Genomic DNA, 26,558 nt, shown 5'->3' with positions numbered 1-26,558 from the left:
AGGTGAGGTACACATGGGAAGCAGGCTCTGCCTCCCACCCACCGGGGATCTTGCAGGGGCCGGCGGTGCCTCTGTGGGGATGGAACATCCCTGTGGCTCCACCCTGCTCCTCTGTCTCCATCCAGCATCCACACCAGTGCAATCTTGGTGCTGCTTCCCCCGGGCTTGGGTCTCCCTGCTTGCACTTGCAGTGGGAAGACGTCCCTGCAGCTATATGTTAACATACATGTGGCCACGCGTGTGCCTGGCGCTGGCCTGCATTGCCCTGCGAGTGCTGCCCTGCCTGATGCTCATGCTAGCGTGGGTGCGTGTGACAGGTTGGGTGACTGGTATGGGATTACCTGCCCGCACTGCTGGATACCGCCACATGTCTGGGGTGTTATTTTTCTCCCCCCCTTTTTTTTTTTTTACCCCCCTAGGAAAGGGGCATCCCTCACTGCATGTGTGCCTGTGTAGGTCTGGGCGGGCGCAGAGCCTGCGTGTGCCACTCGGCTGTCGTTCGCCCTGATCACCAGAAGGGAAGTGAGCGCTGCCAGGGACTGAAGGTCAGCAGAAGGACATCTCAATTATTCTGTGTCATCTGCGAGGAACTCGGCTCTTGTCGGAGTCCCAGCGGAGAGCAATGAAACAGTAACTCGGCTGGAGGAAAAAAGAAAGTGGGAAAAAAAAAAGAAAAAAAAAGGAAAGGAAAGAGGTAAAAAAAAGGCCCATGCAGTCTGCACAGAAGCTAAGGTCACTGGGATTGACAGCTGCTAGGAGATATCTCTATTTCGTGTGCCGAAAATAACACCTCTCTGGGCTACAGATCTGCGTTTTCAATTAAATATTGGGCAGTGAAGAGGGGGAAGAAAACCATAGCGATAATTTCAGAGGAGGGGTAGGAAATGGAAAACAGGCTTGTGAAGGAAGCCTGTCTCACTGCTTCCAGTAACCTTATTTCCTCGGGACTGTCCTGTGTATTTCTCCTTCTCTTGTCTCTTATATTCCCCTCCCCTTTTCAGCCCTGGGAAACTGGAGGCAGCAACTAGAGAAATAACTGGGCGGAGAGAAGCAGAGGGAGCCAGTCCCTTGCATCTCCCTTTGAGGGAGGAATAACCAAGCCCCAGCAGCACTGCAGGCAACCCCCCGCAGTCCCCCACACTTCTGATTGACTTCTGCTCATGTCATGCCAATGGGATGTCTTCGTTAATTGGCACAGTTAATTGGCAGCCAAGGGCTTCCCCTCTGTACAGGTGGGATTTCCTTGCTCAGCCTATGTTTCCATGGGCTCAGGGCCATTGGGGTTCTGGCATGGCAGAGCAGCTGCTGATGTTGGCCGTGTCTGGGCTCATGCAGTGCCCTGGGGACGCAGTTTCCAGCATTTGCCCTGATGATTCACCTGCAGCCAGTGTTTCCTTGCACTGGTCCTTGCACCAGATTCTCCTTTGCATGCATCAGAGGCTATGCCAGCAGCACTGCAAAGCTGAAACAGTGTCTGACTTTGTTGTGCTCCTACATTAGCAGCTTCTGCCACTTGTTTCCAGATCTGGTCACATCTTAGCCTCTGGACTAGGAGCAATTACCCTGTCTCCTCCTGCACAACCTTGTTCCCTGCCTGCAGGATGACAAAACTCTTTCTTCCATGTCATTCTTCAGTGCAAGAGGGATGGGAAAGTGTTTCCAGAGGGCAAAGCTCTTGAAAGGTGCATGGCCTGGAGCAACCAAGCCACTGCATGGGCTGACCTGTCTGGGAGCACTCAGCCAGAAGATGTTTCGGGACTTCCCTGCAGGTAACTGTGCTGGTACCACCAGCATCCCCTGCCAAGGAGTCTGGGACTTGGGAGTTGCAGCACAGACAACTGCTAAAACAACAACAGCAGACTCCGTAATTATTGCCATTGTTCCCAGGCACGAGCCTGCATCAACATCATCATTACAACTTACTAATATGCAGCGCTGTTGTGTGATTGTATAAAGTGCTGCTGCTGTTGATACAAAATTAATTAATAAATGGCTTCAGCCCGCTAACCATGTTCAGTCAGGCATCGGGCAGACTGCCAGGAGGCTGGGGGGAAAGTGCAGGGGCTGTGCCACAGATCCAGCCTGGGGCTGGGGCCAGGGGCTGGGGGTAGGGGGCCAGGGGAGGGCAGGGGAGGCCAGCATCCTCGCACAGGATGCCCTGGCTGCTCTGCAGAGCTCCTGGATGCTACCAAGGAGCAGCCCATGGCTGGATCATCACGCATACATTTTGAAAGCGTTCTCAGGAATTGAGTGAGGCTATTACACATCATTTAAGTCCACCAGTCATTATTGAGGCATCTGGGGCATTTGTGTGCTCCTCTCCAATATGACTCTTTGTCCTAGCCCCCCAGCAGTGGCAAAAGCTCGCGCTCAGGACTGGAAACTGAAATCCATCAGGCTGTGGTGACCCGGGGCTACCCCTCTCCATCCAGCCCCAGAGGAGATGCCAACAGGCTCCATCCTTGCACCTGGCTTGTCTGCAAGCTGCAGGTGGCATTTCACCAGCCATCAAATGCTCTCGCTCATGCTTTCCCTAATTTCCTTCTCTGGGTAACCCCATCCTGAGTCCTGCACCGAATGGCAGTTTCGGCTCCTGCACCGGACCATGTGCGGGCAGGGGGCACAGGGGGGCTGGGTCTGCAGCACCACGGCACAGCACGTCGTTTGACACACACATTAAAAAATTAGCTGATGGTGCTTGGCTGTTGGTGCCCAAGAGCGGAGCCATCGCAGAGCAACTGTTCAGTGGTGGGGGGGGTCACTAATAATGCACATGCGTGTGCAGGGAGAGGCCCATGGCAATGTCTAGCTGGTTGTTAAGAGGCATTGGGAACACACTGCACAGCCTTCACCGGTGGATCAGTCTTTCAAAACCCACTGATAACCCCACATCGTGAAAAGCCACAATGTCCCCGTGAGTTTCGGTGTTTGGGAGGACATGGACCTGCTCACATTATGGGGAAAGCACCCGCCAGCACCCTCTTCGGGATCAGGATCCCCTTTGTGTGGGAACCCCTTTGTGCTGTGAATGGGCCCTTAGAGGATGAGCGTACAACTAAGGCTGGGGGTGACTGCTGCTTTGGGGGTGCCCATATGCTGGGGATGTATGCATGGAGATGGGGAAGGTGCTGCTGTGCATCCTAGCAGCCGAGCACATCAAGGCTTTTGTCTCCCACACAGCAGCCAGCCCCAGATGTGTTTGCCTTCTAGGAGTGTAGGGGGAGATGACCTCTCCTTTGAGCTGTGTCTGTCTGCCGGAGAGGCAAATAAAGCAAGCGGCGAAGGGGTCATCTGCTCTGCAAGGAGGCTTTGCTTCCTTTTTCCCCAGTCCTGGACCCGTGCACTGGGAGTCCTGCTCACACATCATAAAGTGTACCTGCCGTTGCACTGACAGGCTTCCCTGGAACATGGGCCTATTTATTTTATATGCCGAGAAACATAAATGTTTGCACTAAGCAGCAGACATGATGAGAGCAGATGCAGGTATTTCAAGTTTGAATCCTGGCCTTGCTGGCTTGCTAGGAGCTAAGCAGGAGGCTAATGAATTGCAAACACATTAAGACCCCAACTTGCTGGCAGACCTCTTGCCTGGCTTTGTCAGCTGTTCAGCCGATGAGTTGTTTAAGTGGTCTTTTTATTGTGCTTCCTTTCCAAACATTCAGATACATTAATGGCAGGAGGCTCTTCTGAGCTCTGGACAGCCTTCTCCAACCTGTCCCTTAACCAGTGGGTTTTTCTGAGCCCTTTTGGGCTGGTGGAAAGAGAGTCTGTGTGTCACCTACCTGTTGACTCCACAGATTTTATATCGTGGACCACCTATTGTGATTTGACTTGGTCTAATTTTTATTATAGTCATGTGAACCCATTTGTGAATGTCCTGAACTGCTGCCCATAGCCTGAGCAACCATTCCTTCCCCTCAAAAAACTTTTACTGGGATGCCAAAGCATTTAACTGAAATTGATATTATTTCCTGGCCTGACATTGCTTCTCCACTTCTTTCGAGCTTTTTCCAGGAACTGCAAAGCTCACACAAGAGTGTGTTCACCTGGAGCGGGGAGCTGAGGTCTCATCTCCCAACATCTCCAGCCCATTTTTGCAGCACTTTAGGAGTTTTGCTGTTGGATGAGTTTCCCAGAAATCTCCCCGTGGATCTGCCAAGCTGCCTCCTGTGCAGAGGGGAAATGGTCCATGCTGCTTTCAGGCTGTAAGCAAGACCCGTCAGGCTTTGTAACCTCCATGGCCAGGAGCCCTTTCCAGCTGATTGCCAGAGCCCTCCCCAGCAGGGCTGGGGGCCCGTCCTGCAGTGGGTGGGAAGGGTGCCCTCTCTGAACACAAACTCCTCATGAGAAATCAATCGCAGTAAAGCTGAGTGCTGCAACCCAAAGCAATAAGTAGGTCTGATTTTTTCAGGGTTAGGAATAGCCAGCTGTTTCCAGGGCTCCCAGGATGTTGCCCCATAGGGAGGTGGAGCAGAATCTGCCTGGCGAAAGCTGAGGAGGAGCTGCCGTGGGAGGGAGAGCGGGGAGCCACACGGGAACGGCAGGATGGCGAGACACTAGCACCTGGAAAGAATTAACGCTTACCCTCGGCAAGAGCTTGTAAGGAGAAAGAACAAAGCAGGCGAGGAAAAACCAGAGCAAGAACAAAATGGTGCTAGTGGGAAAAGGCATTCCTGCTTCTCTGCAAGGGGGATGGAGATGTCTGAGCAGTACTGCTGGGCTTTTGGGGAAAAGCCGCTCCCTCTAAGAGTGTTCTGTTCACTTCTGCCTCTGATTTTTATCTCCTCTTTGTCTTTCCTTTCCCTTCTGACTTTATCCCTCCCTCTTTCTACATTCTCTCTGCTCCTTTGTATGCATCTTTCTCACACGCTCTTCCCTTTTTTTCTGTAACATTCCTGATAGTAGAAAGATAGTGTGTATTTCTGTGCCCAAAGACCATTCCCCCTTTCTCAGCAGCCTGGGCCTTAGTACCCCAGTTGTCCATTCTCCAGGATGGAGCCTCAGTGCTGATCCTTACCTGCAGCTCTTCCTCGTGAGGTGCAGAAATGGGGGTAGGCAGAGTTTGAGCATTGTTGCATATAGGTAAATGAATAGACATTCTGGGAATTGCCACTAATTTGAATTTGACCCATTTTTGCAAGGGATATTCTGCATGTGGTCCTCCAGTGGGCTGAGAGGGCTTGTCCCCTCTAGGACATGTGATAGCTGCTTCCCAAAGATCTTCTTTTGAAATGAATATTGCTAATAGCCTCCTGTCTGACTGCTATTTGCACTCTACCCAGCCTTATCACACCAACTACTCCAACAAAAGACAAAAAAAATTGCATTTCACAGAGGATTTTCCCTCTCCATGTCTCCCTGGTGTGTTGTGCCCTTGGTGGAGCTGTTCCTCACCCCACCAGTGTTGCTGAGCTGAGGGTGGGACCCTACGCCGGGCTAGTCCAATTGACAGCCCTGAATACACTTTTCAGTGGAATATGTTTCCTGAGTCTAGTATGTGTGTAGCATTAATAACATTTGCAACCCTCCTCACTCTGATTATGCCAGAGGTTTGGCCGAGCCTGACTCTGGCTCAGTTATCGTGTAAAATTCCTGGAGCAGAAGAGCAGAGCAGAGGCCGTAAACCAGAGCTCTTGGACCTAAGAAACTGCTGTGCCTTGCTGGGCAGCAGATAACATGAAACCCCTTCCAAGCCCCCAGTGATACTCAACTGCCAAACAAAGTAGTGACAAACCTTTGGGCAGCTGAGGAAGGTTTTTCTCGCCTGTTTGCCCCGTTCCCACTGTTGATTAGACCAGCTCATCTCTTGGTATTTCTGGCCTGACTGAAAGCAGAATGGAGGTGAGATCTCCAGCAAGCTCCTGCAGCCAGATTTCTAGCCAGTTTTGTTGGCTTGAGGGGTTGCACAAGTTAGGAGAAATATTCAAGCATCTGAGTGTTTTACCCAGAGTTGAACTCTAGTAGAGCTGGTGACAGAAGGGACCTATATAACTCATCCACTCTGTCTCCCTGAAATTTCCAACTTCCTGAGTTTCTCCCACCACCATCTTCTGTCCCTACAGGACCTGATGTAATAGGGTAGCAGTAAAAAGTTACTAGGTATAAATGAACTGATGGGGATTAAAGAACCAGCACATGCCTCCTGGAAGGCTTTAAAAGCATCCTGTTTAGAAACAGCTCTGTTTCTGCATCCCACATTCTTAGTCATTTTATTTCTCCTGTTTTTTTCATTTGTATGGAGGAATTGCATATCAAGCAGGCTCACCAGGTCCCATTTCATCTGTTTGCCATGGGGCAGGGGGAGTGCTATCCCACTCAGCCCCTTCCCAAGGCATTGGCTTTTCCCTAGGGTTTTTTTTAGGGGTTTTTTGAAACTAGTTTAGTTTCTGATTGTTCATGCCTTTCCCTGAGAGACTCGGAGATCCATATTACCAACGAAACGTGCACAGGCAGGCTGCAGGCTCCTGGGGCAGCGCAGCCTTTGCTGTGCACTGGGTGATGTCCATAGCGCCCATGTATCGCTGTGCAGCCAAGGAGCTTTTGAAGACAAGACAGGCTCAACCTCGCAGGGCAAGCAGGTCGTGCCCAGGGCTCCTGTGGCCTCTAATGATGCCCAGTGGATGGTTCTCCAGTTGTATCCAACTTTCAGAAGGAAAACTGAAATCCTTCCCATTTTGCAATGTAGCAAACTAAGCTGGTACAGGAAATTCTGTGCATTTTTTTTTTTTTTTCTTTAAAGATCATTTCTATTCACTTTGCACTGACAAGTACTATGATTTACTGTTTACAGCTAACAACAGATAGCTCCCTGGCAGAGGTGGGAGCCTCGCTGCTCCCGCTGCAGTTGGTATGTGTGTACCAGGCAGGAGGAGCTACCGGGCTGAGGCCAGAGCCGGGAGGAGCGGGGAGCAGGCGAGGGGATAGTTGTGCGGCAGCCTCCAAGCAGAGGTCTGAATTTCTAGCAGTCTTGTGTAGATAATTTTGGGTGCTGAGGTCACGTGGGATAATCTGTGCAGTGAGTGGCTGAGCATCTCTTGGCTGGAGGAGTGTGAAGCAGGTGGAACTGGGATGTACTGGGATATCTGGGATCATTTACAGTCTTGTCTCTTCTGGGCCACATAGCTTGGCGTTACTAGAAGAACTGTGGTGCTGCTGGACTTCACAAACTCCCAGGCACTCATGTTAAAAACATGTGCAATTACTGGCCTGCTTGGGAAGGAAATGCCAGGTCTGTGTGTTGCTCATTTGGTTCATTCTTGGAGAATTTTGGTCTTGTTCTCCTGCTGTACCAACGTATTCATCCTCAAGGATAAATAGCAGGTGCTCTGTGGCAAACTGTATGGCTAGGGGTTTTTTTAATCTTCTTTGTATGTCAGACTGTGGCAAGGGTCCCTGACATTTCTTTCGTTGGTAGCTGTGGCCAGCAGTTTTGCATCCATACCAAAACACACAGCTCTTAGCTGACCCTTGAAAACATAATGTTAGTGTAACGTCCATGTGTGAGCAGCATATGCACGAGACTGCACTGAGCTTGGCCAAGGCTGATGTCTTTGCTGCAGTTGGATGCATGTTCTGGCATTTCTGTGGTATTTAGAAAGTCTTAATGACTATGAAGAGGCCGTCTGGTGTGGTTTAAATGGAGTCGGTGGAGCTGTGCCATATTCCTCAGTCAGGAGCTGGTCCTCAGTGCCACTTCTCGCAGAATATCAGGCAAGGCTTTGGAAGAGCTGGCAATGAGTCTCAAGAGGTTAGCAAGTTTTGAGTGGTTCAGGCAGCTCATCTGGATGTATTGCACAGATCTTTGGTTTGAAGATTAGGTTGGAAAACTTTGAAAGATCTCCCTTCCCCTGAGATTTCATGTGCTTCCTGGCTCTGCTTGAACCAAAACCGCAGTGCCAGAACAAAGGCTTTTCTCATTGCACCTTGCTATTTGAGATGAAAACAAAGCTTCAGTGGGAGAGAGGCTATTGGATGTGTCTTTCTAAGCAAGAGCAAACCAAACATTTTCAGCCTGTATCAGCTGAAGTTTGAGTTGAGTTGCAGAATAAGGGCCTGAGCCAGATCATGTTTTTTCCAAGCAGCTTGGAAAAAAACAGAAGCTTGGTTCGTACCTACTTTCAGAAAATCATCCAGCTTGGACATGATTCCTCTAGCTGCCCTTGTGTGCTGCATTTGCATGTTGGGTGGCCTGAAGCTTTTTCCCATGGTCACTGAGAGAAACCAGAAATGGGATGGGTAGAAAACCAGTGACAGTGGAGTATTATTTAGGTATATTTCTCAGCTTTCGCACGCCCACTTGTAACTGAGCACAGCACCCGCCTCTCTCTGGCTGAGCTTAATGCCATATCTGTACGTTGGCATCTCTCTCCACCTGTTTAATGCATGTGTAGATAATGTTAGCAGGCACTTTTCTGAAATGAAGTGTGGGAAGACGGTTTGTTCTCTCCCTGGCAAGCTGCAGATGATGAGGTGTATGTGCTTCTGCAGCGACAACAGTGATAAGGGAGTGTTAATATCACCATGAATCCCTCATTTTGAGGAAAATGGGGCCTTTTATTCTAGAATGTTAAAGCATTTTACAGAGCTCTACACAAATGTAGCCCAGGAACGGTGCCTGTGTCCAGCTGCTTCACATGAACCTTACTGAACAATCCTGCCATCAAAACCTGGTGCCCGCCTGAAACGATGAGACATTTGTGAGGCAGAAATATTCTGCATTAAAGCAGACATTGATCCGATGCGAGGTGTCTGTTCTGTTACAGCTAGTCTCAGTCTTAATTTCTCTCCGTCATGCCTCCTGCATCTGCCTGCATCCTTCTCTCTGCATGCACATTTTAAGCACCATCAGAGTTGGCCAGTCGGAGGATCATGTGCATGGGGTTCACATTATTCTGCAAAGCCTTTTGCAGATGAGGTACCCAAACAAGACCATTGTGTGGAATTTTTTCTGGGCTTCGAGGATGCTGCGTGACTCTTCTCCCTCATTTCACCTTCGACTCGGTGGGTTCATGACTCAGACCCTTTCCCACCCGCCATCAGGGCTGCTTTGCAGATGGGCATGGGCACAGGTGCTGCTCCATGCCGGAGACAAGAGCCCTCCGGTCCCCTCCGTGGGGGTGCCCCTCGGGTGCCACTTCTGGGAGGAGGGGCTGCCAGGATCCCTTGCAGCAGTGTGTGCAGACTTCAGTGGGGGAGGCCAAGCCACACTGGGAGCATGGGGCTGGGGCTCAGAGGCTGCTCTCACTGGTGTGGTGACTCGGGCACTGTTGCAGCTGGGGTGGAGATCAGCTTTGGATGAGGTGAGGGGAATCCAGAGATGCTCTTGCAGAAGGAGGGCACCTGGAAAGATGATTGAGGCTGTGATGAGCCATGCCCAGAAGCTCTAGAGGGTGCTTAAGACTGTCCTCTGCCTCACTGATGATGTTACTTGGGAGCATGAGGAACTCCTGTGCAAAGCCCTTACTTGGCCAGCACTCCGTACCACACTATTTAATTCCCAGGACATAAGCTGCTGCAGCTTCTCACTCCAGGCAACAGGATTTATTCCAACCATGACATACCTTTGGTTTTCCTGGACTTGGTGGCTTACATCAGACATAGACCACCAGTCTCCCATTTAGCTGTTCATCTGCCTCCCAGTTCCCTCACCACACTTCTTGCTTGTAGAGCAAGACCCTCCCACCTCTGCTCTCCTTTGAAGAGCTTTCACACCGAGGTACGGAGTGGGTTTTCTAAGGCTCAGTGTACTTGTGGGCACATCCAGTGAGTGCTCCCATCCATCTGCTTAACTCTTTGGGAAAAAAAATAAAGCAGCCAAACAATGAGTGAGTACAAAAACATATGTGAAGAATTGGCAAGGAGCATTCCCTGACTCACAGCATCCATGCTTCTGCATGTCTGCTCCACGCACAGATCACTGCCTCTCCTTACCCTTGCTTTAATTAGTAAGGGCTGAGCACACTCTGGGAACACACTGAAAGAGGAGTGATGAACAAAACAGCAGCACCAGATGAGCGAAAGCATCTGAGGAGTTTAAGATGGAAAAATGGGTTGGTCTGTGTTCTCTGACCATGTGTGTGTACACCGTGCTGGTGACTGCTCCAGCTAATGAGTATCTTAGCTCCCAGGAGCAGGCAGAGATACAGTCAGGCAGAGAAACTGCCTGCACCAATTACCTGTGCAAGAGCACATTCCTGAAAGCGTCGTTTCTCTGGTACTGAGTGGTATTTAGCTCATGCTTTTCTGATGCTGGATTAGGGGTCTGGAAAGACTCTCGCCTTGGGCCTTGGCCAAGGCTGTTCTCAAATACCTCCAGCGATGTGCTGCTGCTCCTTTCTGAAGAAGCTGGCCTGCTGGGGAGGTGACCCAGTGTTCCCATTAAATTTTCCTCTGTGCTATATCCTCCAGGTGCCCCAAGCCGAACCATTTCATCCCCTCTTTGGTGGCTGGAGACCCATGATTCCTCTCCTCCTTTGCCCCACCGCAAATCCATGCGGACCATTGGTCTGTTGTCCATCTAGTCTCAGCTAGGACTTTGCTAGGCTGGAATAAATGTATTCTTTTTGGTCTTTCTGAAGAAGCCACAGACTTTTCCAAAAGTGCTCCAAGAATGCAGCCTAGTGGCATCCGCAGCCGCCTGCTCGACGTGCGCCTCACTGCCGTGGCTCTCAGGTGATGAACTGAGGGGCCGAGCGTGCCGAGAAGGGAAGGGCTTTCGCAGGCAGCGTGAGCCCCTCCTTCACCCTCTCCGGCAGTAAGATCAGGGCAGTGATAATGGCTTTGTTTAAAAGGAAGAAGAGGAAGGAAAATGGAAGTCTAGCACAACAGGAGTTGCCTCACCCAAGTATCCCAAGGTCCTTGGCTGCCAAAACTGGGTGGAAATAAACGCTCCAGACAATGCACGGCCGTATCTGGGAGCTGCAGGAGCCCGGCCAGCCCCCTCTTTCCTCACAAGATCTGATAGGGCTCTTTGCTGGCACGGGACGGGTGCACCGGCCATTGTTCCTGTGCTGGCCCGTGCTGCTGGCGGCTGGCGGTGTTGTCCTGGGATCCACGTGGGCTCACTGAGCGGAGAGAATCGCAGGAAATCGGACCAGATCATATCCGACCTTTAACTGCATCACATCTCAAGGCAGTATTTTTTTTTTTCCCACTGCCCTTATTTGCTCTTTTTGGACACGAGGGATGGTGCGACATGCAAACAGTTGGTCTCCCAAAATAACTATGAATGTGATCACTGCCGGATTGATTCATGCTCTACCTATGGCCGTATCCTCCCCCTGACACTGAAACCAGACAGTTTGAATAAAAGCAGGGTGAAACATTTGGCAAAGTTTCTGTCTCCTTCCCCTGGCCAAGTGGGGAGCATCCGTGCAGCATTTACTCATGGGAGGTCTTTACATCTGATGTCCAGGGCAGTGGTGTGCAGCGTGGTGATGGCTGCCTGGGAGATCCCCTCCTCTCCCTGCTGTGAGCGGGGCAGAGGGGAAATCTCCCGTCTTGCCATTTCTCCTCACAAACATGCCTGAATTATGAAGACAAAAGTGCCAGTTCCCTTATGGGAAAGGCAATTCTTCCTCTCCTCCCCAAATCCCCAGAGCAAGAAAACCTTGTAATTACCAAGAGCTTCAATTCAGACTTTGCTGTTGTCTCCTCAAACTGGAGGGTCTCAGCAGGCAACTTCAGGGAAGGGGTCTGCATTGGTGCAATTCCTGGCAGCATCCTGAAATCACTGAGGAGAACAGAGCGGGGATGCATGTTGAATCTTTGGACCAGTCACCAGAGCTGGGGATTCCCAGCACTTTCTTTGCATGGTAGTAAAACATCACGTCCTCCCAGAGGGCATGAGCTCTACCCGCCTCAAGCAGCCACCTCTGTGGTCAGGGCAAAACGAAGGGCGGGAGCAAGGCAGGGTAAGCCTTTGCAAGTGCCGCAGCTGCCTGGCCGAAGCGGGTCACTGGGTGGGCGAGCAGGCTTCGCCCATCCTGGGGGGGCTGCCCATCTCCCCAGCTGGCAGTGTGACCCAACAGCTTTCCATCTTTAAAATATTACCCTTAATTAATTTGTCTGTACTGATGCTCCTGGTAATACTATTATTTGTAATACCTCAGTGCATCCCTAGGGAAGGGCACAAGGCTTAATTAACATCTGTAAAGCTGCCTGAGCACCATGCCTGGAAAACGTGAGACGGAGCAAGTTACTGTCATATCAAGGTGGTTTTAACTTCCTTTTTTCCCCATTTTTTTGTAGACCCCCATCTTTTTCCCAGTGGACATGCAGACCTCCATCTACCCATGCACAGAAGGCTTGCTTTTCAGCAGTACCTCTGATACCAAAGAGCCTGCTGAACCCGGTTTTCCCAGTTTTCATGGGTTCTCCCAGGGTGTGCCCTGTACAGGGCTCACCTCTGAGTGCACACACATACACACACACTCACAGGTGCGTACATGCTCAGTGGATATCCAAGTGTTTGCCAACAATAGTTTGCAGTCCCCAGTGATTTGCAGAACCTTACAAATTGCCTTCTGCCTTCTCTGTAAAGTAGCTTAAACTTGCTTTTCCACGGGGTGTGTGCGGACAGTCACACTGAAAGCACACGTCTTCTTATACCCATTTCGGTAAACAGCTCAGAAGTCCTCGCTGCTGTCTGCTTGCTAACTGAGAAATTAGACGCAAATCGAATGTAAATCCCCCAGTTTGCAGGCAACAACAGCAAAGCCTGTGACTGGCATCCTCGTGAAGCCGTGCTGCTCCTTGGAGCGGCTCTTCGGGGCACAAGGCGAGGTGGGAGGCAAGTGCTGAGTCCCAAACTGTCTAGTGCTGAGTCCCAGCCACTCTGGACTCATTAGCGCAAGTCTGCCCTGGACTAATTAACTCTTCTGGAGAGGCAGGTGTAGGATCAGGCTGGTGAAGTGCCACAGTGCTGAAGTAAGATTGCTCTGGCCCTGGGCATGTAGCTGGACCCTGTGGTAAAGGCCTGCCTGAAGCACCACGGATGCTTCACAGCTCCTCATCACAGCCCAACCTTCACCTCACCTGCCAGAGGTGCCATGACCTAAATCCTTTCTTTCTCCATACAAACGAGTGGGAGCCTGTGTCCAGCTGGTAGCTGCCCTTCGGCTGAGCATCCGTGCAGGTTCTCCCTCTTTTCTCTGGAGGAGCCAGCCCTGCCTGTAAACTGGGTGTCCCCTTCCCCAGCACACTCCTGGCTGCACCGGGGCAGGACATTAAGCTTCCCCCTCATGCAGTCAGGTACCTGTGGCCCCAGAGCTGGAGCACTTTTGCAGGCCTAACCAGTGTGTCCTTCCAGCAAGCAGAGGCCCCCAGCTCTGTTGCTGGTTGCTGTTGAATCTTTTCAGCCAAATCTCCAATGTCTTGGCTGAGCTGTGCTCCGAAGCCAGCCAGATTTCTGATGCTTAGCAAAAATATTCATTAACGACTTAATCTGCGCACACACAGGGGAAGCTTTTAGTGTATTTGTTCTAGGCCTGTGAAAGAGTGATCTGGCCACTGCTTTAAACTCTGCCTTCATCTGTGATCTCAGACATGAAGAATTCAGAAAAATGCTGTTAGGGGAGACAGTCCAAAGTATCCCTTGTGCTCACACCGCAGTGTGTTTACCCACCGACACACACTGCTTGGCTGAAAATGCACGTGTTGCAAAATGCAGTGATTTTTCTGCAAAATTGTCACCTCAACACTGTAGGATGTGGGGGGAAATGATGCTGCCCAGCTGCTCTGGGAGGGAAGGTCTGAGGGGGCTGTAATCCTCCCTTCAGCCTAGCCCAGGATGCGGTGTTATGTGACAGAAAAGCATCATGCCTGACTGTGCAACCCACTGTAACTTTGTGGTGGTGTCTCACCTTCTGTGATCTTTGATGTGTCCCATCCTGCTTTTCAACGTCCTGGCTGGTGCAATCAGGCTAATGAACTCCGATTCTCAGCAGGGGAGGAGATGGATTGATCAGAGAAAGCTGATAAAGTCCAGTGAGAGCATCATCTGTGCACAAAGCAAGGGAGAAGGCAGGATAGTGCTGGGAACAGGGAGAGCCAGCATTTGGGGTCTGAAAGGCTTTCCTGGGGGGCTAATGTCTGTGACCCCTCTCCTCCCAAGGCACCATCATCCTGCCCAGTATGAAACACTCTCTCTAGACACTACAGGCAAGGCAGTACTGGAGTTGCCTTCAGACCTCTGCATGCCCTCCTCCACTGAAGAGCTGAACCTCCCTTCTCCCAGCTGCTGACTACATGAAGAAAGCATCTGAAAGCCCTTCACATCTGCTCTCTGGGACCTCCAGGGTAATTCGGGCTGCTGCTAAGGGGTGTCTTTGTAGGTTGCAGGTAATCTGGGCTGTTCTCATAATGCCAGGGGAGAGCCGTCCCTAGCCCTTCCCCACTGGTTTTGGGTCCGAGCACCTCAGGGATTAGCAGCTCCTGCAGATAAAACACCTCTGTTGAGAGTCCTATGGTGGGAAAAGAGTTGGTGCAGTGGGGGGGGATGAGTCTCAGCGCTCGTGGCTTGCACGGGGAAGGGGAGTGGGATGGGAAAGTGGGAAGAGCTGCCAGTGCTGGGTGGATAGACACAGAGCGGTGCGAGGGCTGGCTGGTAGGGGAGATATAAGCTTGTAATGCAGCAAGAAGGAGACACAAAATCATACGTAATGATCCCGGCTACCTCCTCAACACCATCACTTGTCCTCCCCAGCCCGGATGAGACCATCGGGTGGGTGTCTCTGAGTCACAGAAACATCTCCCAGGCGGGGGTGTGCTGGGACTCCCAAGCTCTGATGGCTGTTCCAAACTGGCTGTGTGCGGTGCAGATACAGACAGGTGGCCTGTTCTTTAGTGGGAAAATACTCCAGAGCCTTCGGGCTTACTGAGTGTCCCACCACCCCTCCAGCCTCACGTAAGCAGGGACCCATGCCTGTGCCAACTCTGGTGGCTGGAGAACTGAGGTGAGGATTCTGCTGGCCGGTGCCACCTCATCTTCTCCGTCTGCGCCGTCAGATCACTCTGCGGGACGAGGGGCTGTAGGCGCTGTGCAAATGGGAATTTTGTGCTGGCGGAGAACTTACATGAACACAGGCAAGAGGTCAGAGCATCCTGCCCTTTCCTCAGAGGGGATGTTGGGTGAGGAGAGGCACTCCTATGGGACGCCGCTGTCCCGTTGGGCTGAAACAAGGCATTGATAAATGATGCGTTTTGGTCCCCCCTCCTCCCTTCCCCTTGGCAGACGCTGTTGTGTCTAACTCTAACCTGTTACAGCTGATAACAGCCGCAAATGCTGCTGCTGCTGCTTTCATAAAAATTCGTGGGATGCCAGATTATTTCCATGCACAACAGGAGCCCTCAGGCTGCGTCTGCACAAGCTTCTCCCCTCACGTCTCCCACCATGGCCACTGCTGGGCCGGGTGTAGGAGTGAGGTGGGCAAGTTGTGATCTGGGGGGGGCCAGGCTCCCACTCTGGTGTGCCCTCTGCTTGCCTCTGCCTCTGCAGCTGGGTGGTGCGAGCTGGGGTATGGACGGACAGACGGACACGGATGGGTGGATGAACACACACACACACACACACAACTGTTACAGGAGTTTCTAAGGAACTTTGTGCATAAATCCTTTTGGAAACCAAGTTCCTAAACGTGGGAACTTCTGATCGCATCTCATGGAAGATTGGTGTGTCCCAGCCGAAGCCGCCACCGCGGCTGTGCCGGTGGCCCTGGACGGGGGGTGCTCTCGGGGGGCCACGCACGAAGGGCCCAGAGTGAGCCGCTGGCAGAAGCGCAGCTGCAGCGTGGTATGCATTTCTGGGGAGGTTTTATAGAGGGAATGCTGACGAGTAATAAACAAGGTGCTGCCTGAGTCTTGTTTGGAGGAAAGAGGGGAGGGAGCAGAGGGGCTGAGGGAAAGAAAGGAACACAAGGAAGAAGAGAAAGAAAGAAATGACCTTGGTGAGTTTTTCTGGCTGCTCTCCAGGTCGCAGGCTGATGCCAGAAAAATCTCCGAGTCCCTTTTGGCTGGAAGTCCGCTCCCCGCATTAGGTGAATCACACACACATTTCTGGAACATTACATGTTCACAGTTGCAAAGCTCGCAGTAATTAGAAAAACTACAAGACCAAGGCAGGGGGAAAAAATATGAGTCACACATGGAAGTGGTGTTATTGTACTGCAGGAGAATCAGCTTTACAGCTTTCCAAAGGTAAATGCACATCAGCCTCTCTCACTGCCAGGAAAGGCTCTTCGCTGCGACCCTCACCCAGCTGCCAGCACCACCGGGCAAGCAGAGGCTCTGGAAGAGCCCAGAAGATTTTAGGACATGTCCACACAGGAAAGCTAAACTGCATGTATGTAGGGCGTGAGATTCCTGCGGGACAACTCCAGACAGGGAACAGCTATTGTGCAGTTAACTCCCAGTGGGGATGTTCTTGCTCCATGTTGGGGGGGGACTGTCCACATTAAGCATTACCCACTTCCACCCATGAATTAACCATTTCAATATAATCTGCTCTTACTCAAGAACAAGAGCTGCCATGCCAGGAGTTGATCACTGAGTTATTTCAGCACAGGCCTCAGGGTACCAGGGTGGACCAGCTGCAGCCACACAGGTGATGCATAGGCTGGGAGCCTTCTCCCACCCTCCAGCACGTACCAGCAGCAAATGGTGACCTGTTACCACTCGTTCACTTCAACGCTGTATCTAGATGCTGCTTGTTTCTGAGAAGAGCAAGCCCCATACTAACCCCCTGTGTTCAGCAGTTTCATAAATCACGCAGACAGTCTTGTTTCCAATGAACTGATGGATGGAGCTTTCATCCCTTTCTTTGCGTGACCCTTCCACTGCTATTCATTAACAACACAAAGGGTGTTTTAACCTGGGAGAAAATCGGGCTCTTGTTTGTTTAGCTAACTCTCCTCCTGAGCCATCCCATGTGGCTCAGCCAAAACCGTGTTCCAGGCAGCTTGCTGGCTCTCCCAGCAGGGCTGTGCTCCCCGAGCACCCCAGGAGGACACATCGGCTTGGCTGATGGGCAAGCATCGCATCGCATCGCATCGCATCGCATCGCATCGCATCGCATCGCGTCACATCGTCGCATCGCGCCGTGTCTGGTCGCGCCGCACCGCAGCGCGTGTCATCACGCCTGTGGGTGACCCGGTGGGAAGAAGAGCTGCGCCCGGAGCATGGCATCACCGCGCCTTGCAGCACAACTGCCTGGTCTCCAAAAAAGTGTGAGCTCATGCAAGCCGAAGGATACGCTCTTGTCTTTAGATTTAACTACTGTCCAGCTGCCAGGGGCGGTGGGGGCTGCCAGCATCCAGTGGAGACTCCATTTGGAAAAGGCCAAAGAGCGGATTATGCATCAGACGATGAAGTGATGCTATGGACAAACCGCACCGAACACGAAATCTTCCTGCAATACTCCAAGACAGATTGTTACATCTCCCTGCCAAGAAATCAAGCATTCCTGCTAGAGTCAGGGCTTTCACAGGAGCCCCCTCTGGGACATCAAGTGAGGCTAAGACAACAGTCCATAGCTTTGCTAGCAAATCATGAGTCCCGAGTGTCTCTCCAGCTGGCAGGACCATCATTGACCTAAATGGCCTTGTCCTCCCTGAAGCAGCTCTGTCAATTTGGCCACAATCCACTTAATAATGTAGCTTGAGTATAAAGATGTATCCAGGCCCAACCACAAAACAGCTGGAGACTGTAGGGTTGACTTAATCCTGGTAGAATAAAATGGGAAAACTAGTGGGAGTCAGCTAGGATGTTGCTGGCTAGGTTTTGAGCAGTGCTGAGTAATAAAAGGGATCAAATGTGTTAGGCACAAGCTGTCTGGAGCCACAGTTGTTGTTGTTGTTTTAACTAATTGAATTTTAGTGCTGGTGAAAGGTACCAGATTGACAGCTCTGGGGAACGGTGTCTGTTACTCAGACCAGGTACAGCACAGGCAGTGAATCCCCTCTTAATCCCTGTTTTCATCCAGACATCATGCTTTCCTCTCACAGGGAGAAAACATTCGGCCCCTGACACATGGAGACCTTCCCCTCCACAGCTGGGACCTGAGCCGAGGGGTCTGCATCCCTCCCGGAGGTCCCTGGCAGACCCCTGCCTGACTTCATGGGGAGATGCTCCAAGGGTCCCTGGGGGCAGCGCCTGCGGGTCCAGGCAGGGCGGGACAAGCAACCTGTCCCATCCCTGCCACAGGGACTGTGCTGTGGGCAGGGGCTGCATCAGGACAAGCGGTGCAGCAAAGGCATCGAGGGGAGTTGCTGCTCATGGTAAGAAATCCACTTTGGCTGGGTCCCAGGAAGCCTTTGCCGGAGGAGAGCAGATGGGGATGCTGGGGAAGCTGGAGGTGGAGCTGAGCCAGGGCGGAGGGAGGAGAGTGGAGAAGAACGGAGCAGCATCCCCAAAAGGGGAGCAGTGTCTGCATCCTTCCTGGGGGTGGCCGGGCACTGGCAGCTGGGCGGAGGGTAGGGACGTGGCTGCGCTCACCTGTTGGGTGACTTCTTCCCCTGCCACGAGACAGGGATGATTCTTGCCCAGCTTTGTACAGTGCCGACGGGTCAGACCCATTGAGCAACGTTTCACCACCGAAAGTCCAAAAGCCTGGTGGCACCTGCCTTGCCCAAGCCTCTGCCAAATGTTTTGAACTGGGTCCAGTCGTTACGGGTGCAAAGGCTGGGACGAGCGTGGGGCAGGCTGTGCCGGGGGCTGGTGTTCTGCCCCTTGCACGCACGGGCAGGGATGGGCAGTGGCGCCAGGAGAGCCAGGGCAGCCGCACGCCCCGCTGATGAGCTTCGGCAAGCATGCACGGAGGCGGCTGTTTCCCAGGGGAAGGCTCTTAGCAGGGGCACCTTGTCAGCCCTGCTCTATAAATAGCTGGGAAAAAGCCCGAGCAGGAAGCAGCGGATTTTAGGAAGGGTGAGGGGAAGGGCTCGGTTTCAGCCTTGCCAAGTCTCGGTCACGCGGGAGGGTGACTCCCGCGCTGTGGAGGACACTGAAGGCAGTGCTGAGGGTGTTTCACCCAGCAAGACAGGGCTGTGCTCCACGCTGCGGCTCTTCAAGGCTCCCTTTGAACTCCTCCTGCTGTTCTCCTCACCGGGCCTGGCAGCACTCGGCAGGCAGCTCCAGGTGCTAGGGACAAGCTTTGCCTCAGTTTTTATGGGAGAGACTCACTGCTCATGTCAGTAGAGGCTATGTAAGTTGTTTAGCAGATGTTAGGAGGGATAAAAGTGCACCGGTCTGCCCATTTTCAGGCAGGCTGGGACCATCCAGGTGCAGGGTTTGGGGGTATTAAGTTAGTGATCCTGATGGGCACAGAAAATAAATTCTTCACCGTGCAGGTCCCCTTGCTGCAGTCTCTCACTTAGATTAGATTTGGTTCTGCTTACTGGGCTGAACAAAGCCCTGCTTTGCTTTGCTGTGTCAGTTCCTATACCATGACCTGTGTCTTACAGGCATTTATTGGGAGCTGGCTGTGGTGTGAGACTTGCAGGATATCAGATTTCCAGCTGGGGCGGCCGCATGGGAACAGCGGCCCTGTTAATAACAAGGTGTGCCCCATCCCTGCCAGTCCCAGGAGGAGGGAAACGAAAACAAGGAAGGATTAAAAAAAGCTATGGCTTTGCTGCATCTTGCCTTTGGATTGCTTGGATTGCTTGCGTTCAAGTTTTTGCTATGGAATCGGGCTGGCTCTTTGGTTTTTAAGTGATCCCAAAATTGCCGCTCATCACGGCACTGTGCAGTCCTGCTTTGCAGGCTGCAGCCCAGCCTGTGGCTTATCCCCAGCACAAGACACATCCCCAGCATGTTTCGTCACAGCCAATTTGGGTGCTGCCAGCACCTGACGTGCAAACGCAGGGAAGGGGAAAGTCACAACTTTCCCTTTGAGAATAGCCGTGTCGGGGACAAGTACCCAGCTCCTATATACATTTTTTTTGTAATAAAAAGATAAATGCAGCCTTTCATATCTGAGTTCCTCCTTTGGGAGGGATGTCTGGGCTGGAGGACACAGGGATCTGCTGTCTTTCAATGTCACTTCAGTAATCAAAGTCCTGCAGACGAAGCTCTCACTTCAGATGCTGAGGGCTCGGGCTGGTAGCGATGCACAGTATCATCTCTCCACTTGTGGCCAGCCGGTTCTGCTAATTACTGAGCCACTGTTCTCCGCAAACCATGCGTGTGTCAGAAGCCCAGCATCAAGGGGAGCCAGCGTGAGTCAGACTTGAAAGCCCTGGAAAAACACTGCCAGGCTCGGAGCCGGCAGTGCCTGAGCGCTTCCGAAGCCGGAGTGGTGGCCGATGTGACGATGCTGAGCTCCCTCCCTGCCTTCCGTGGGCACGATGGAGGATGGAGCCAGGCAAAGCTCTCTGGGTTAAATCTGTCCTGCACCCTCCTGCAATTTGGGGCAGAAGGAAACCTTCTGGTCCTGAGCTGATGCTGCAGCCCTGTCAGTGTTGCTGCCCCTCTGGTCTTGCTGGTCGGGGTACCCCAGTTTGGTGCTTCTCGCTGACCCCACCAGCGCCGGGTACCCCACAGCCAACAGAAGCTTCCTGCAGCGGCAGGCAGGGAGGCAGGAGCAAGGCAGCGATGGAGAGCAGAGCTGCTGGTGCAGGATCAGGCCCCTGTCCCTGACTGACCTGTGGTTTCCATCTCTGGTTTACAGAGAGGCAGTAGGATCCAGAGAGCTGAAGCAGAGATGCGAAACCCAGCGCAACCTGTGACTGGTGGGAAAAAAGGGTTAAGGTGATCCCTTCCCATACCTGACCCCAAATTACAGGAAACCTTTTATTTCTGATCCCGCCAATCAGGGGGTGCTGCCTCCCTGGGGGGGGGGGCTGCAGAGGCAGGCAGCAGGCAGCAAGCAGGCAGCAGCACTCTCCCATAAACCCGGGACTGCTGGTGCTCAGAGCCAAAAGAGAATTGAAATGCAGACAGCGGCGGTCTGACAGCAAAGCTGGGGAGAGCCGTCCCGTAGTCCGGCCTTGCATGCCACCTACGGTTCCTTCGGTGGAGGTGATGTGCACTCGTTGTCTGGCGGCAGAGCCATTTATTTGCAGTCAGGCAGAGGCATCCGTGGCAGACAGATTCCCCAACGGTGCGCTCTTTATTTGGAGTGAAACTCTAATATAAAACCCATGGTAGGTGGCACTGGCTCTCAGCCACAACCTGGCTGCACTTCAGGGTGGGATGCTCTGCCACCCTTCGTGGTGGGTACAAAGCTGGTGCTCCCCTGCCAGAAAATCACTGTAAATAGGTTATGTTTAAGGAATGAACCGTGTGTTATTAAGATACACTGGCAGAAGTTAGAGAGGTATCGTGTCGTACAGGGGCACAGGCTGAGAAGACTTTCCATACCAGCTGGAGCACCCGTGCTCTGAAAGTCAGCACCATTCGGGCTGCTGCAGGTTGGGCACCCGACACCAGAAACACCAAGAACTGGGGGTCAGCTGGTCCTGGTGGGGTGTCCCCCCATGCTCTCATCAACAGCTGTCTTGGGGACCCCGGCCCCTCACGAAGAGCATCCTCCCCTCTCCCAGCCCTACAAAGTCCTAGTCCTTCTGGGCCAGAGGTGACCTTGAGCTTCAGGGACTGAAATGCAAACCTCAGCCTTGAATTTCAGACAGCTCTGGGTTTCTAGGGTTCAGATTTGGGTTTCTGGTTCTCCTTGATAGGAAGAGAAACAGCAACTGGATGTTTCAGTCCAGTCTCTGCTGCACTCCTTCCCAGTCCGCAAGTCCCACTGCTGTCCTGGAGGAATGGGGTATCTCTCGGAGGATGTGTCCTTCTGTCCCACTGTGGTGTGGCCATTAGTGGGTGCCTGGGGGAAGAAGCAGACAAACACGCTGTGCAGAGGAAGACGCGCTTGCAGCTTGCAACCACCTGAAGATGAAGACTGCCTCGCTTCTGAACTGAGCAGTCGAGGGCCCTGTGCTGTGGGAGTTTGCCTCCCTCTCTCTTTTCAACCTCTGCAGCCACCCATGCTGGCGGGTGGGGTGGCCAGCTGGTTCAGAGAGGTCTCCCACTGGTGACTACCAGGTGGGACCAGGAATCACATTCAAGCTCACAGAGTGGAGGGAAGTAATGGCAAAGAGCAGAAGAGGATGGGAGAGACAAATGGCTCTGTCCTGTGTGCCAGCACATAGTGAGGGGAGGATGTGCTCCAAATACTAACCACGTGGCAGCAGCAGTCACCAACGGAGTGGGAGCTCCTTGCTCCCAGCAATATGGAGCGGATGGAGCAGATCTGAGAGTCCAGGTTGCATCCAAGGGAGCCATTGAGTTTGTCTGACCATCTCTCACCTTCTGACGCTCTGTGCAAAGATGCAGTGACCTGGAAATCTGGATTTTGGAGGCTGAATTTTATCATCATCACTACTTCTGCCTCATTGCACTTAAAGAGAACAGCATCCCAACGTCAGAGAGAAGCACTGCTAGTCCTCCAGCTGGGCTGACGCAGACCGATACGAATGCTGGGCCATCTGAGAAGCTCTTGCTGGAGCAATAAATATGGGAAGCGTGATTCCAAGCAGTCTCTCTTTTCTAGGAGATGAAGGACACAGGATCGACACCATGGGAGACATAGTGTTTAATATTTATCAGACCCACATCACGATGTATCAAGAGGCGCTGCTGAAGAGCAGCCAACTGGAGTGGCCACACAGCGAAGGGTCCCATCCAAAACGCTGCTCTTGGCAGGCTGGCAGGAAGGTCTGGACATGGAGCAGGGGGCAGCCCGGCTGTGTGAGGTGACACCCTCGCTGTGCCCTGGCTCTTGCCTCTGTCATCCAAATGCAAGGTTGCCTTGGAGACACTGGGACGTGATCCGTGCTGGTGGCTGCGATGGCTCCGAGGTGAGCACAGGCTCTCTCCTCCAAGGCTGTCCCCCCCGACACAGCCGTGCAGGACGTCCCTGCTGCCTCGCTGTGTGCTGCTGAGCCTGGGGCAGTGTTGTGGATTAGCCTGGGACCTGTGCTCCTTTTTGAGTGGCATCACCCAGCAAGGGGATCACCCCACTCCTTACCAGGCACTGCTGCCTCCAGGGCATGCATATCCCCTCCCTGCAGCCCCCGAGGTGTGTGGATGTCCAGAATGACACAGGACCCCTCTGTACATCTCCGCAAGTGTTGGCCCCACTCCGGTAGCCTCCCCCAGCCCCCACACTGGGGTTTGGGGCTCCTGCAGTGCCCCTGGGCAGTCCAGGCACTGCACAGCGAGGCCCTATTACTGCACTAATGCAGCTGGCAATATTGAGATGCCCCTGCACCCCATGGAGCCTCTGAAGCCATCTCTGTCCTGCATTAGAGATCTAAGCTCAAAGAATAAGGGTAATGGACAGGAAATTAGAGATAAGTAGGTGGTTTGACAGGATTAGGGATAAGCAAAAGAAACATAATTATGTGATAGCTGCTATCGGACAAGGGCTCCTACGAAAGGGAATGTAAATGACCTAAAAAAAGCACTACACCAGATCAAACAGCTACACTTTGCAGATAACAACCCAAAAACACGGGGTATAAATATTTATCACAAATGAATTCTCCAAACACTCCCTACTCACGATCACATTAACAATAGATGGGATTGAGGATAATAAAGGTTTTTCACAATCTTTTTTTTCCTTTTTTTTTTTTTTTTTTTTTTCCCTGGGGCTTTTATACACGTACAGCTGTGTGTATGTGTGTGAGAGATAGGGTGCGTGCCTGTCGGTGTGTGCAGGGTACGGGTGCTGGTGGAGGGGGTACCCGGGGGTTCTGTGCCCCTCCAGGCTCCTCGGCAGCTCCTTGCCCTCACCAGCCGCCCTGCTAATGCCTGTTCACCTCAGCCTGTGCTCGCTCCTCTGCCACCTCCCTAATTCCGAGTACCCCAGGGAAAAGGAGGACTCACCCACGCTTCTGCCCGGGAATCATTGCACCCTGACATCTTGCGCTGTATCTACGATGGTCCAAAATATTGAGGTTCGGCTTTGCCGTCCGGGTGGCCAGCAGGGAGGGCGCGATGGCTGCTCCCCAGGGCAGTGCTGGAGCCCCGAAGCCTGGCTGGGGCCCGGGCGGACGATTCCTGCTGCTTCTCTCTCTCCTGAGCAGGAAGAGGAAAGTTAATGGATGGAGGGCACGTTCCCGTGGTGCCTTCGGGAAAGCTCTGCCTCGCCTGACGGCAGGGCTGGGCCCTCTCACGTCTGCAAAGCACGATGAAGACACGCAGCTTTTTTGCACGTAGGTGCCAGGCGCGGCTGTGACCTCAGCCCAAGCCGAGAGTGATCCCCCCCCCCAGCCCCCCTGCGCCTGCCCCTGCGCAGCACCCATCCCCCGGCGCGGGGCCGAGGGTCTCCCCCCGGCACAGCCAGCCCCCACACGCTGCCCCCCAGACAGTGCCCGCTCTTCTTCGTGATTTATTCTGCTTGTTGTTATTTATTTAACAAGAGGGGACACAAAGCCTCCATAACCTGGGCTTGCAAATTACTGAATCCCAGGAAATGAAAACTCCATGGCAGCATTAATTGGAGGGCTTTTTAATTAAAATCAGCTTGTTTCCCGATCAAAGATTAAAGGAAGGAAGAAAGCTGAAAGAAAAAAAAATAATAAAACAATTCCCTCCCTGCCCCTCTCTGGCATTCACGAGGTGCAGGCTGAGCACCCTGCGTCATCCCTGCTCCTTTGCTCTCGAACCTTTTGATTTATTTTTTTTTCCTCATAAAAGTCTTTTTTGTCTCCTCTTTCTACCTGACTTCATCCTCATCTGCTTCTCTTCTGTCTGTCCATCATATCACGCTTGCACCAGCCCCTTTGGCATCGTCCCTCGGCGCTTGCCTGGGCACCGTGGGGCTGCTCGGGCGGGGGGGGTGGCTGGAGGGGGTTGGGAAGCAAGGAGTAGAAACCGCTGGGGCAGGGCCGAGCCTGGTGTTTCCCGCTCTGGTCCTCGTTAGCTAATTGCACAGAGCAGATGAACAGTGCTGACTTCTGAAGAAGCCTGCTCACAGCTTGGCCTTGCAGCTGAACCCAGGTGTGCCCTCCCTCATCCCCTGTCCCTGTCCCCACAAGCACTCCTGCTTCTGCACACATACCTGTCGCAGCAAGCAGAGGGTTTTGCCCAGGGAAGAGTTATTCTCATCTGGACTTTTTTTTTTTTTTTTTTTTTTTTTTTGAGAATTAAATTATGGCAGAGGAGTTAGCATTGCCTAAAGATTTAGCTGCTGTGACTAAATGGCATTCAATGAGGCTAAACAAAGTATATTGCTAACGAAGATGAATATTTGTTTCTTTGGAAAGGCTGTCCCTAAGGCTGCTGAGAATCACTGTGGAGGAAAATCCAGGCAGAAAAGTAAGAATGAAAACAGGAAATTCTTTAATCAAATTTTATGAATTGGCCAAAAAGCTGCTATTTCTTAAGTCGATAATTTTGGTCAAACATCCTTTTTTTTTTTTTTAATGAAGATTGGAACTGAGCACAAAACCCCAGGAACTGGAAACATCCAGCATGAAAATGGGGAATTGATAGTAACGGGGATAGATGGGAGAATCTGAAGTTTAGAAAATTGGTGAGGGAAGGTAAAGGCATCAAGGAGAAATCTGTGGCTGGCTGGGCTGTGGACGCTAAATAGTAGTTAACAGCGTTAGGCAGAGGGAGTGCTGCAGCAGTAGTGGAGGCTCGACAGTAGCTAATAGCATCAACGGGGAGAGCAGTGGCGTGGGGAGGGCAGAAGTGCTCAGTCAGCATCTCTGCGCTCCCTCGGAGCCGTGGGACGATGGTTTGCTGTCATGCAAGGCTGCCGAGGCCCACCTTGGTCTGTGGCAGCCACTGAGGATTGTCGCATGTCCTAGAAAATAAATGTTTTGGAGCAGCTTGGCCTTGGCCCCACGAGATCTGAGTCTCCCACGCGTGGGCAGAGCCCCTTCCCATCGCTGGTGGCACTGGGGATGGGGTCCTGGGACAAACGCTGCGTCCTCTGTCCTCGCAAAGAGCAAAAGGGACGACCTGGCCTCCACAGAAGAGGGGAAAAAAATGATATGGGATTTAATTGAGGAGGAATTAGTGTCAGTCAGCACAGCTTTATGGAAATAGATCTTGCCAAACAAACCTGATTTCATTCTGTAATGAGATTAGACTTTCTGTTGCAAAGGTGGCCATGCAGATGTAACCCACGGGTATCTGGCTGGCTGTGCTGGGGGCCAGGGAGGAGGTGGGGGTCCTTTTGGGAACCCCTACCTATTTCTGTCCCCCGTTGCTCCACTGCACATTGAACCTCTCAGGTGGGAACAGAGACCGGGTGCTGGAGAGCAGTGGGGATGAGGTGGAGGGGGGATCCCAGCGGGATTTCCTGGAGGTGGCTGCGGCACGGAGGGCTGCTGAGGGGACAGGAGGGGGCACTGGCCATTCAGACGTGGCGTTTGTGTGAGCCCGATCCTGTGTGTTGCCTCTGGTTCTGCTGCCTGTGTTTTTAAAAACCACTGGAAAAGGGAAAGGGTCCAGAAAAGAGCCACAAAAATGGCTGACAAAAATGCCTTTGTTGTGCAAGCCTGTATTAGTGCATCAGCGTGGGTTTAGGGAGATTACAGGGGATA

The 26,558-nt window shown here is 52.4% G+C and overlaps 1 long non-coding RNA gene across 2 annotated transcripts; it reads right to left on the bottom strand.

Annotated features, from left to right (window-relative positions):
- Window positions 1–450: 450 nt before the first annotated feature.
- Window positions 451–18,873, bottom strand: LOC116962428. Of its 2 annotated transcripts, none has more exons than XR_004407594.2 (3): window positions 18,490–18,873; window positions 13,863–13,999; window positions 451–639 (listed from the first exon to the last, which is right to left on the bottom strand). It is a non-coding gene; the product is annotated as an uncharacterized LOC116962428 (long non-coding RNA). The 2 variants fall into 2 exon arrangements; XR_004407593.2 differs by lacking the exon at window positions 451–639 and adding an exon at window positions 8,028–9,339.
- Between the last annotated feature and the right edge of the window lie 7,685 nt (window positions 18,874–26,558).

Source organism: Tyto alba, unplaced genomic scaffold (assembly GCF_018691265.1).
Source record: "Tyto alba isolate M040663 unplaced genomic scaffold, T.alba_DEE_v4.0 Super-Scaffold_5, whole genome shotgun sequence".
Taxonomy (NCBI): domain Eukaryota; kingdom Metazoa; phylum Chordata; class Aves; order Strigiformes; family Tytonidae; genus Tyto; species Tyto alba.
Note: the sequence above shows the minus strand (reverse complement) of the source record. Positions and strands in the feature narration are given on the sequence as shown.